At 44.3% G+C, this 12,713-nt stretch overlaps 1 protein-coding gene across 1 annotated transcript in view; it reads left to right on the top strand.

Annotated features, from left to right (window-relative positions):
- Window positions 1-12,713, top strand: part of LOC142349487 (serine/arginine-rich splicing factor 7-like) — a 398,530-nt gene that overhangs the window by 37,076 nt on the left and 348,741 nt on the right. The gene's annotated exons all lie outside the window — the stretch shown is intronic.

The raw sequence follows: 12,713 nt of genomic DNA on the forward strand, positions 1-12,713 counted from the left end.
ACCTATCCAGCGAGAAAGTATTTCGTCATTTCTTAACCAGTTAAATGCGCACAAAATCTCTGCTTTTGTACGTAGGAAGGTCGGAAAACGTTCAATTAACATATTTTTCGTTGAGCCTACTAATATACTCAACCGGTTGCGCTCTTTTTAGGCTTAATATCTTTTGTTACGAAAACGTATCAGTGACCAATCTGAGCCGAAAATCGGATCTGACAAAATACCTGCTAGCAAATACAGATAAATTTAGCGGGCCATTCAGATGTGCTTTTTTGCCTTGATGTTATCTGAAAACAGTTACTTACATCCTGTTTGCGACTTATATGAATTGAATCTACCACGAAAGATTGATTCAGCAGCTTTATGTTGCTGCCGCGCCTTAGTGAGCCACCTTTCGTTTAAAACGCCAGTTCGACTGAATATTTAGCCTAATTGTGGATTGCGGTTGTTTATCCTAGTTTATCAGTTGTTGATTTCGAAGTTTTGGAGTTCTTTAACAAACGGAACCCGGGTGAAAGTTACATGTACGATGGCGATTCACTTCAGTTTATCATTGTTCCAATCGGGGGCGGAAGTTTGACGGATGTGGTGTGTGAATCTGTTCTGAATGCGAAGAGATTATTACAGAGTGTAGAAAATGCTACATTAATCGTCACATCAAAGAGAATTGGCAATGAAATAATCTTATGTGAAGAACAAAAATCAACTCCAACGGTAAACACAGTCGTTGGAGAACCCAACCAAGAACCCCAGGAGGACAAAAAACTGCAAGTTAACGTCACAGTGCTGTTGGAACCCACTTGGCTAGACCCAATTTCTCCTACATTGGAATAACAGTTTTGATCTTGATGAATGTTCTGTTTGGAACTGGGATATCTCTGAGAGACATCAGATTCATACTAATGAGGCCAAAACCTCTGATTGCAGCTGTTGTGTCAGATCGGGATTTTACCACCTGCAAACGAGGCGAACGGGGACTGGGCCAGGAAGACACTGTGGTTGGCTCCTCAATGATCTACAGATGGGCAGCAATCAGGGAGCCAGAAAAATTTGTAAGACTCATCCAAACTCTATCCTTATTTTTTCTTGATGCTAAATTAGTATTATAGAAACCGGCAAATCTAGTAACCCCCATCAATTTTTTTTCGGTTTCATTTCCTTTATTTTGGTATTATCATTAATCCCTCCTCATCGATAACCTAACCCATATTTTTTTGTTTGTCAAAGAAAAGAAATTCATCAATTTTGAAAAATTTGGTCGATATTTGAACAATTAGCAGTAGTACGTATTGGTATCTCTGAATTGCAAAAAGGCTGTATACGCCTTATATCTCAAGAAGCAAAAAAAAATTTTTAAAAAATTGACCAAACTTGATAACAATTTGCAAAAAAGACATATAAAGCGTTGATAGATGGCGGATTGAACATTTGTATAAAAAAGGGTAGAATTAAGAGTTTGGTCAAGATTTTCAAATTTTGAAAAAAAAAATCAGATAACTGATTTTTTTGTGCAAATAAGCACCTATTCTTGATAACTCGTGAAAATTGTGCATTTAACATCAAGGTTCGGAGTTTGAGCGAAGCTCAAATCAATTATGTTGTAAAAAACATTATATGGTTTTCATATTAGCTGCAAGTTCACTGCATCACGCCATAAAAACTTTGCCTCAAGCGTTAAAAAACCATTATAAAAATGAATTTACGCATTACCGGGTCTGAGTTTTAATACTAACGCTTTGAAAGTCCAAAAAACCGCGCAATTTTAATTGAGTCACATCTTCCGTGATAAAAAGAGGCTAGTTATATGGCATCATGTGGTGAACAATTCATTGTCCCGTCATCGCAGTAACAACAATAAGCCTTTAACGCCTTCGCAGCTTATTGAAGTGCTTGAAAAGTATCAGGAGCGCATAGAAGCTATAGTGTATTGCCCCAGAGAGGGAAATCCTGATATATACAATCAGCTCAAGCGTAGTACTCTAGTTACCATCCATTTAGTGAGAGACATTGTGTCTAGACGTAAACAGAAAGACCTAAGTTTACTTAAAAAGTACAGAGCGTTACACCAAAGGCCTGCGCTTGAGCTGAAAACACTCACTATATTGTTAGCCCATAAGAACAACCTCCAGTCCTTAATAACACGCTCCCGACCGAAAAAACTTTCAAAGCGCCGCCGTAAAACGCTCCGCACCCGTCATGCGTTCGAGGAAGCGGAAATCACTCAAGCCTTTGATAACCTGAAAGTCACCTAGTCTTGCGTTGATGTGGGAGTCTACCCGCTGACTGGTGGTGTGACTTAGTTAGTTCCCGAGTTACGGGTTAGTTTGTGGTTCGTTCTCTCCGATAGCGCTTTACTAAACGTTTCGCTCTCCCCATTCTTTGAGTTATTCACTACCGTCCGTTTTCCGCAGGTTATCTGGTTTCATTTTTCCGTTTCCGTCCCTTTTGTTTCCGTGTCGCCGTGTTTCTTTCTATCCCCCGTTTATCTGTTGTATGATCTAGTATGTTTAGTTTTTGCTGTAGTTAATTTTCTTCTGCTAGTATGCTGGTTGGTTGTTTAGTCTCGTTGCTTGCTAGGGTGTGACTTAAGTTAATTCTGGAGTTACGGCTAGTTTGTTTCGTGACTTTCACCACACTTGTTTGCTGGCAATTTGTTGTAGCTTAATTAATTTTGTTAGTATGCACTTTTGTTGTCTGGGTATGGTGGTTTGCTAGGGTGTGACTTAAGTTTATTCGGGAGTTACGGCTAGTAACTCTCCTGACCTTTTCGACTTCTGGTTATACTACTTCGTTGCCGTAAATCATTCTAATATTTTGATGTTTTGATGCCGTCGATAAAATACCATAATGTTTTGTGCTAGTTTACCTGGCATTAGCTTCTCTCCCTCTTTCTAGGGTGCGACTTAAATTTATTCTGGAATTACGGCTAGCCTGTTTGGTTTAGTTTCTTGCTGTGGTCTGCTAGCTTTGATCTTCCCGCCTCCTCGCTTGTGGTTTACCGTCTCCCTCCCGTGCTATCCCGGCTTCCCGTCCCGTTGCGCGCTGCCCGCTCGACGTTCCCTTCTCCTCCGTACCGCTTTCCCGTTTCGTCGCGCGCTATCCGCCCGACGTTTCCGCCCCGCCCGTGACATTTTCCTGTTTCGTCGCGCGCCATTCGCCCGACGTTTCGGCCCCGCCCGTGCCAATTTCGCGCTCTGTTGCGCGCTTTTCGCCCGACGCTCCCTTTTGTCCGTCCGGTTTCCCGTTGCGTCCTGCGTTACTCGTTCGGCGTCTCTTCCCGTCCGTCCCGTCTCCCGTTCTGTCTCGTTTCGCGCTTCCTGCGCAGCGTTCTTTCCTTTTTTCGCAGAGTACTATTGTACTCGACAAACATCTTTGCTCTTTAGAGGTTTGCTAGGCAAACCGTCACACTAGGGTTCGGTATAACCCATTTGTGTTGTGTTGTTGCATGTGTATGTACTTTATATTAGTACCACATTAAACTCGTGGTTCCTGTTTTCATAAGATCATGGCAACATTTCAGGACAAATTTAACAAACTTTATAGGGCGAGGGCAAAATTAGAGGCGGAACTTAATAACATCTTTGGTGAAATTACCAATGCTCTGTATAAGCAAGACAGGAAAGTTAAGATCGAACGTCTGATTGTTAAGTGCAAAGATGCTTTTACTAGAATAGTTGATAAAAATGAAGAGCTCTTTGATCTGGCACAAAAGACTGAAGATCCAGATGCTGCCTGTAAGAACCTTGAAAATGGTTACAGACTGTAACAAAGAAAACTGATGAGTTCATTGCTGCTGCTCGAGGGTATATCAAATCGGTTCATGACAAAGAGACAGCAGAGCTGTATACCTCTCACCATTCAAGATCAAGTTCACGTATGACTTCCTCAAAAAGACTAAGTCAGCGTCAACGAGACTTAGAAATATCAAGACTCAAAAGGGAGGAACTTGAGAAACAGCATGAGGCAAAGCTTCGCATTGCTAGACAGCGTCTTGAAATTAAAAAACAAACAAAATTGCGGGAATAGGAAATTGAGCAGCTTGAGGAGGATCATTGCATGGAAGTAGCTGCTGCAGCCCTTGAGGAACCATTGCGGAGCCATTGAGGAGCCATTGAGTTGATGACAAAATCATCAGCAGACGGCTCTGGTACAGGCAGAATGAGTGGGCTCTTTACGGAAAGAAGTTACAGTCAAGATCAAGAAGTTAAAGTCTTTACAGTCAAGAGCAAGAAACTTGTTCAAGATTGGGTTAGTTCGTCACCGGCCGGGAACATGGCAGATGTTACAAACGAACCGATTTTGCTTTTTTCTGGTTCCCTCGCCCAATCCAACCGAGGAATTTTCCAACGATGTTCTTCAGCTCAACTTCCAAACTCACACGTCAATCTCAATATACATGGTCAAGTTGAGGCCAACATCAACCTCCCTGTCCATGAGCCACAAGAACCAAGTAGTAGAACCAATGTAACCAATGATGCACATGTTGCAAACAACATCGTGCAAGAGCAGCAACAGCCTCAATATACGCCTCCAACGCCCTCAGTAAACTTTGGTATGCCAACTCAACTAAACGCCCCAAACACAGCCCGACAATTGTCTCAGGCAACAATGCACTTCGATGGGTTACAGTTAGATCATCAATTCCCGCGCAGGTCAAGCATGCCGGGACAGTTGAATTTAGTCAGCCCTCCGCGTCCACAACCTTTAAATACACTCGTTAATGCTCCGCTAGCACTTAATCCGCAAGAAGCACACATAAATGTACCAGCCCCCCCATCACGCGTTCTAAACCTCGCACCACCGCATTTCCCGTTAATCCCACCAGCATTCCGCTTTCCTCCTTCGCCGCCACAAGCACTACCACTACACGCCACTAACCCCGTGGCAAATAATGTCAATCTGTTACCCCATTCTCCGCCTGCACCATTCATTTCCTCCGCAAACGTTTTTGTACCTCAATTAATTCATCCACCACCCCCACAAAAGAGTTTTCAGCCCCAACATTTTGTCCCTATAACCCACGCACCTCCTGCTCCTCCGGATCCAAATGTCTGACGTTTTCCGGCAGCAGACCCGTCTAATGCAGCACCACTTGTACGGACATCTGCAAACTTATACACCGTACAACCGGCCCCGTTAATCAACCCTCATATCACTACATCGTTCCGCTCCTCTCATGTACAAGAAGCAGCAGGGTCTCAAAATTTCGTTACATCAGACTTCATGCAAGCGAATCCATTTAGTTCTTCCACAGTTACCGCCCTCATCTTTGTCACTCCGATCATTCCGCCAACGTATGGAGCTACGGGTGGCCCGCTGCATCCCACACCTTCGGCTCCTTCTTTGGACTCCGCGGATTTGATAAAGCAGTTGGCGGACGCAATCACTTGTAAGAAGAACGATCCATTGCCCGAGTGGAAGTTGTCACAGTACAATGGTGATCCCCTGCAGTGGCACGAAGGGTTCGGACAATTTAAAAGCGCTATACACGCACAGTAAACTTTGGTATGCCAACTCAAATAAACGCCCCAAACACAGCCCGACAATTGTCTCAAGCAACAATGCACTTCGATGGTTTACAGTTAGATCATCAATTCCCGCGCAGGTCAAGCATGCCGGGACAGTTGAATTTAGTCAGCCCTCCGCGTCCACAACCTTTAAATACACTCGTTAATGCTCCGCTAGCACTTAATCCGCAAGAAGCACACATAAATGTACCAGCCCCCCCATCACGCGTTCTAAACCCCGCACCACCGCATTTCCCGTTAATACCACCAGCATTCCGCTTTCCTCCTTCGCCACCACAAGCACTACCACTACACGCCACTAACCCCGTGGCAAATAATGTCAATCTGTTACCCCATTCTCCGCCTGCACCATTCATTTCCTCCGCAAACGTTTTTGTACCTCAATTAATTCATCCACCAACCCCACAAAAGAGTTTTCAGCCCCAAAATTTTGTCCCTATAACCCACGCACCTCCTGCTCCTCCGGATCCAAATGTCTGACGTTTTCCGGCAGCAGACCCGTCTAATGCAGCACCACTTGTACGGACATCTGCAAACTTATACACCGTACAACCGGCCCCGTTAATCAACCCTCATATCACTACATCGTTCCGCTCCTCTCATGTACAAGCAGCAGCAGGGTCTCAAAATTTCGTTACATCAGACTTCATGCAAGCGAATCCATTTAGTTCTTCCACCGTTACCGCCCTCATCTTTGTCACTCCGATCATTCCGCCAACGTATGGAGCTACCGCTCCGAACCCATTGTGTTGGGGTGGCCCGCCGCATCCCACACCTTCGGCTCCTTCTTTGGACTCCGCGGATTTGATAAAGCAGTTGGCGGACGCAATCACTTGTAAGAAGAACGATCCATTGCCCGAGTGGAAGTTTTCACAGTACAATGGTGATCCCCTGCAGTGGCACGAATGGTTCGGACAATTTAAAAGCGCTATACACGCACAGGCCTTGACTGATGATGTCAAGTTAACATACTTAAAAACTCTTGTAACTGGAAAAGCTAAAAACGCCATCACTGAGTTCGCATACTGTGGTGTAATGTATAAGGACACACTTAAGACACTCGAACGTAAATTTGGCCAACCACAGGCAGTAGTCAGTGCACACTTAGTAAAACTCAGCTCTTTTCCTCCTTCCATTAAAGATGCACAATATTGATAACATCATAAACTATTCTGCGACAATTTCAAGTCTTGTTGGGGTCTTTAAATCATTTTCATTTGACTCGGACCCTAAGAGCGCCTCACTTCTTAACACGGCTGTGCAAAAGTTGCCGCCCAATCTAAAGGAGTCTTGGTCACTCTTCACAGTGAAGAAACATTGGGTTAAGCCAACACTCCTTGACTTCAACAATTGGTTGAAGGAGAAGGCCGAGGCACACGACTTAATGAAACAAAATTCATCACAGGCAAGAACTGAGCATAACACCAACTCAGTAGTAAAGTCCAAAGTTGCCTCAAGAACTTTTGCTGCTAATACCCAATCTAAGGGCACACAGAGACCAGCCTCAACATCGGCAACACCTCCAACCCCTCGCTGCATTGTGTGTAAAAGTAACCACCGCATCTGGGAGTGTAGGGTATAAAGAAAAGTCTCCCACCCAGCGAGCAAAGGTAGTGGCGGAAGCAAAACTGTGTTTCTCATCTTTGAGAGAAAAACATATGTTCAGGCAATGCTCAAATCCTAGGAAATGCAAAAACACGGTTGCAATAGCTCCCATAATACACTACTTCATGGAGCTGAGCGGGTTCATCCATCAAAATCCCCTTCAAACAACAACAACAACGGTAATTCTAATGCTGGCGCAAATCAAAGTAAACTTCCTTGTGTCCAATGATCAAGTAAGACCACCACTTTGTCATCTGTGAGTAATGTGAAAGGCTTCCTTCAGGTGACTGAATTACAGTTGAAGAGCTCTTCTGGTAAAGATACCACGGCTTTAGTTTTGTCCGATACCGCTTTCAGTAACTCTTGGGTGTCCAATGATCTTGCAAATAGACTTGGTTTGCACGGTACAGCACTGAAACTAACAGTCAAGGGTATAAATACCGAGGAGGTTGTCGACACTAAGTTAGTTGAACTAATTGTAACACCACGCGACAACCAAGCATTTGAACCATTTAAAGTAAGCCCTTACGTAAAGGAAGATTTGAACGTAGGCGCCGATATCATCAACATTAAAGCACTTTAGGAAACATACCCGCACCTAGCAGTTCTAGACCCAGTTACATATTGCTATGGAAACATTGAGATGATACTTGGACATGATGTGTATCATGCCATCCGCCCGTTAGAGTACTTCACTGCCGACGAGAAGTGCTCGCCCTTCGCTGTTCGCTTACCCATAGGTTGGGTTCTAAGCGACCCTCTACCGTTGTCTTCAGGTCTAGTCTCGACTTGTTTTAAAGCAAATATTGAGCAGGATTTTGAACTCGCCAGTCAGTTAAAATCTTGGTACGACATGGAGTCGTACGGCGCACTTAAGCAAGTAGAGCCACGATCCGCCTCAGATGCGCGTGCGTATGATATTCTTGAAAACACCAATGTGCATAATGGAAAAAGGTACGATGTAGGAATGCTCTGGGCTGAAGACAACATCGAACTGCCCAACAATTAATTCTCAGCGCTGGTGCAATTAAAATCTTTGGAAAAGCGGCTAACGAAAGATCATAATTTAAGGGAAAAGTACTCGAATACCATCAACGAGGACTTAGACAAAGGCTACGTAGTAAGGGTCAAAGATGCTCATAAGGTGGAGAGTCGCTCGGAACGAGAGTGGTACCTACCACACCATCCGGTTGTTAACACGAACAAGCCGGGCAAGGTCCGTAGGGTACTAAACGCAGCAGCTAAATTCCATGGCGCATCTGCCAATAAGTCATTACTTACCGGACCTGACTTACTGCAAAACCTAATCTATGTACTCCTACGGTTCAGACAACATCCATTTGCTGTATCCGCCGACATCGAGGGAATGTTCCTTCAGGTTGGAGTGTTACCATGTGATCAGCCATCATTGCGCTTTTTGTGGCGGGAGGACCCCACATCAAATGTTGTGGTACACCAGTATACACGCCAGTATCTTTGGGGCAAAAGATTCGCCCACCTGCGCCAACTACGCACTTCAACGCACGGCAAGTGATAATGCTAAGGAGTACCCAGAAGCTGCAAAAGCCGTCCTTGAGAACTTCTACATGGACGATTTCTTAGACTCAGTGGAATCCCCCGCGAGGGCCCTCATTAGGTCGAAGGAATTGGTATATCTTCTCCATCTAGGTGGGTTCAAGCTTAATAAGTTTGTAAGCAATGTACCAGATCTGGCTGACCGAATTGATGGGTCAGCTCAATTCACTGAACCGAAGGTCATCGTTTCATCCAAGGAGGAATTAATGCACGTGCTTGGGCTTAAGTGGGATCACAACAACGAAACTCTGGTTGTGAGCAGGGGTACTAACAGCACTATCACGAGAATTTTACCACAGTGCTTGGTCTTAAGTCTTGTGTCAAAGGTCTACGACCCAATTGGTCTTGTCGCACCGTTTATTGTTGGTGCTCGTTTAATCTTGAAAGACATCTGGCGTGTCAATGGACAAAGTTGGGATGACGAGTTGCCTAAACACATAGTTGACAGATTCCTTGCCTAGTGTGTGGAACTGCCGCGGTTAGCTGAGATCACTATACCGAGAAGTTACTTTTCAGGAACATTCCAACATCTTGAACTCCACATGTTTGGTGACAGCTCGCAAGACGTATTCAGTGCAGTAGGTTTTCTTAGGGCTCAAGTAACTTGCACCTCCGGGGAGTTTATAACAGAGCTGGCGTTTGTTTTGGGCAAGGCCCGTGTTGCACCTATGAAGGTAATGACAGTTCCTAAGTTGGAATTACAAGCCGCTCTACTCGCTGCTCGTTGAAAAGGGAAATCTGTCGAGCATTAACGGTTACTGTGACAGTCTTTATGTGGACAGATAGTACCATCGTCTTGCAGTTGATAAACTCAACAAACAAACACCCCATCTTCATTGCAAATCGTGTTATTGAAATCCTGGAGAACACCAGCATTGACCTACGGAACCACGTTGCCACTTGTGATAATCCGGCAGATGCTGGCACGCGTGGTATATCCGCTGAAGTTTTGCAATCAAGTAGCTGGGTTAGAGGTCCTGACTTCTTGAGAACTAAGCAATTCCCTTTCGTACCAAATACTGCCGTCGTTGATAACGTGAAGCTTGGCGTTGTAACTAAGGAACCAGATGATGACTCCATCTCATCTCTAGCCGCATCCGTAACCAAGCCCCCTAAGGAACAAAGCATTAATCTAATCCCATTTGATAAGTTCAGTTCTTATCCAAAATTACTTCGTGTCACCGCATATGTGCTCCTCCGTCTTTTACCATCTCATGAAAGTTACCGTACCGTAGACGGCAGCATAGCCGACCCCGTTGAGCTTGACGAAGCCGAGCGTCATCTCCAGTACTTGGTTCAGTGAGAGTCCTTTAATACTGAAAGAAAGGATCTTCTCGACAACAAATCCGTTAAGAGCAGCCGCATTGCTCAGTTTACTCCGTTTATTGGGCCTTATGGTCTCATCCGTTCTTCTGGTCGACTCCGACGGCTAGTGGAAATTGACTTTGACACTATGCATCCTATCGTGCTGGATGCGCGTCATACTTTTGTTAAACTTTTTCTGCGGCATACTCATTTGAAGAACCATCATCACGGCATCGATTACTTAAGGTCAAAGGTACAGGAACGTTATGCCATCCTCAAACTACGTTCCACACTGCGTTCAATCAAATCAAACTGCGTCTTATGTAGAAAGTTCCGTGCAGCAACCATTCAACCTATCATGGCAGACCTCCCAAAGGAGAGACTCGCATACCAGTCTCCTCCCTTCTTTACCAACACCGGGGTTGATTACTTCGGCCCATTCTACGTCACAGTTCGTCAGACTACCGAGAAGAGGTGGGGATTTCTCTTCACTTGTCTCACTACTCGTGCTGTCCATGTTGAAGTCGTCCCGTCCATGGACACTAGTTCGTGTGTAATGGGAGTGGAGCGGTTCGTCTCCCGTCGGGGTACTACTGCTATGATTTGATCGGATAATGGTACGAACTTCATTGGAGCGGAGAAAGAGCTCCGTGAATGTATGGAAAAATGGAATACTCTTAACATTGCCACCGAACTTGCACATAAGGGCATTAAGTGGAGGTTCAATCCGCCCAGTGCGCCACACCAAGGTGGTATCTGGGAGAGGTTAGTTCGTAGTTTTAAAAGAGTACTGTACACTATCCTCGGTGCGCGTCGCCTCACAGATGAGGTGCTGAACACTACTTTTTGTCTGGTCGAATACGCACTAAACTCACGTCCCTTAACGGCCGTAAGCGCTGACCCGTCCGACCTAGGCGCAATAACACCTAACCATTTTCTACTCGTGAACCAAGCAACCGGAAATCCGTCTATCGTTGGCGTCGACGAGTTCGATCATCGTAAGCGGTACGCCCGTGCACAGTCCTACGCCAATGCAATTTGGTCACGTTGGATTAAGGGGTATGTACCTGCGCTGAACCCTAGATCTAAGTGGCAGACGCCTGCCGAGCAATATCTGAAGGTTGGTGATTTGGTTTGGATCGTTGAAGAAAGCAAACCTAGGGGTTACTATCCAACTGCTGGAATTGAAGAACTTCGGTACGGCTCCGACAGCGTCGCCCGCTCCCCGTCTTACGCACGTCATCCGGATCGCTCGTCCGCCCACTCGTTAAGCTTGTACCGATCCTCCCAACATTTTCTCCCGGGTCGGAGGATGTTACTGAGTAAATAAAAGAGCAGTGAGAAGTCTATTCAACCTATCCAGCGAGAAAGTATTACGTCATTTCTTAACCATTTAAATGCGCACAAAATCTCTTCTTTTATACGTACGAAGGTCGGAAAACGTTCATTTAACATAATTTTCGTTGAGCCTACTAATATACTAAACCGATTGCGCTCTTTTTAGGCTTAATATTTTTATGTTATGAAAACGTATCGGTGACCAATCTGAGCCGAAAATCGGCTCAGACAAAATGCCTGCTAGCAAATACAGATAGATTTGCCGGGCCATTTAGATGTGCTTTTTTGCCTTGATGTTATGTGAATACAGTTACTTACATCCTGTTTGCGACTTATATGAATTGAATCTACCACGAAAGACCGTTTTCAGCAGCTTATAATTATATAAATATATATATATATATATATATATATATATATATATATACATATATATATATATATATATATATATATATATATATATATATATATATATATATATAGATATAGATATATAGATATATAGAAAGAGAGATTGAGAGAGAGAGAGAGAGAGAGATTTTTCAATGAATTGAGGGCAATTGCACTGGTTTGCGGTTTTGAACGAGTTTTTCTGTACATCATGCTGACACAGTTTAACCTTTTCGAAACTTCTTCATAATTTTCTCCTTAGCGTCAATTAAGGGTTTGTTGAAATGCACAACCACCACAATCAGAATAACAGAATTAGCCAATGAGAATAAACGAGAGAAAGTTTGAGTCACTTTGTGCGCAGTTCTAGCGCGCGTGAAGGACATCATGATTCGTATCTTTTCATCTGTGGCTGGATGATCACGCAGCAAATGGTTGTTGGGTCTCATTTGGATATTCAAGTTTTGGCCGCTCAGTCTAGTGGGGGGCAGTGTGAGCAAACTCGAAGCAAAAATTTTATGGCGTGTGATCGACATATAGGTAAGTTGAGGTGTTTTAGACCGAATTGGCCTCTGATCAGACCAAGCCCAGACCATGGTCCAGACTAAAAAAGACTATGATCAGACCGTCCAGACCGAATTGACCTCTGATCAGACCGAAATCAGACCATTGTCCAGACTATTGTGCGCTCTAACCGCTTTCCAGACCCTGTAATTTCGGTCTGGGAACACAGGGGTGTGCGCTCGATTATGTCTGATCATAGCTCAATTTGGGTCTGGACCAAAATCTGGGAAGTATCGTTACCTTAGAGAATTTTAGTGTCAAACTTCCTAGTTCAGACTTTGGCTTAAAATAAAGTGATTAATAAAGGTGATTAATAAGGTCCAGCAAAGTTCTTTTGATAGCTCTTTTGGGTCCTGTATGATCTTTAGGGGTCCAAATTACAACATAAGCTCTTTGGGCCCAAATTAC

This window comes from Convolutriloba macropyga, chromosome 11 (genome assembly GCF_964194025.1).
Source record: "Convolutriloba macropyga chromosome 11, txConMacr16.3, whole genome shotgun sequence".
Lineage (NCBI taxonomy): Eukaryota > Metazoa > Xenacoelomorpha > Acoela > Convolutidae > Convolutriloba > Convolutriloba macropyga.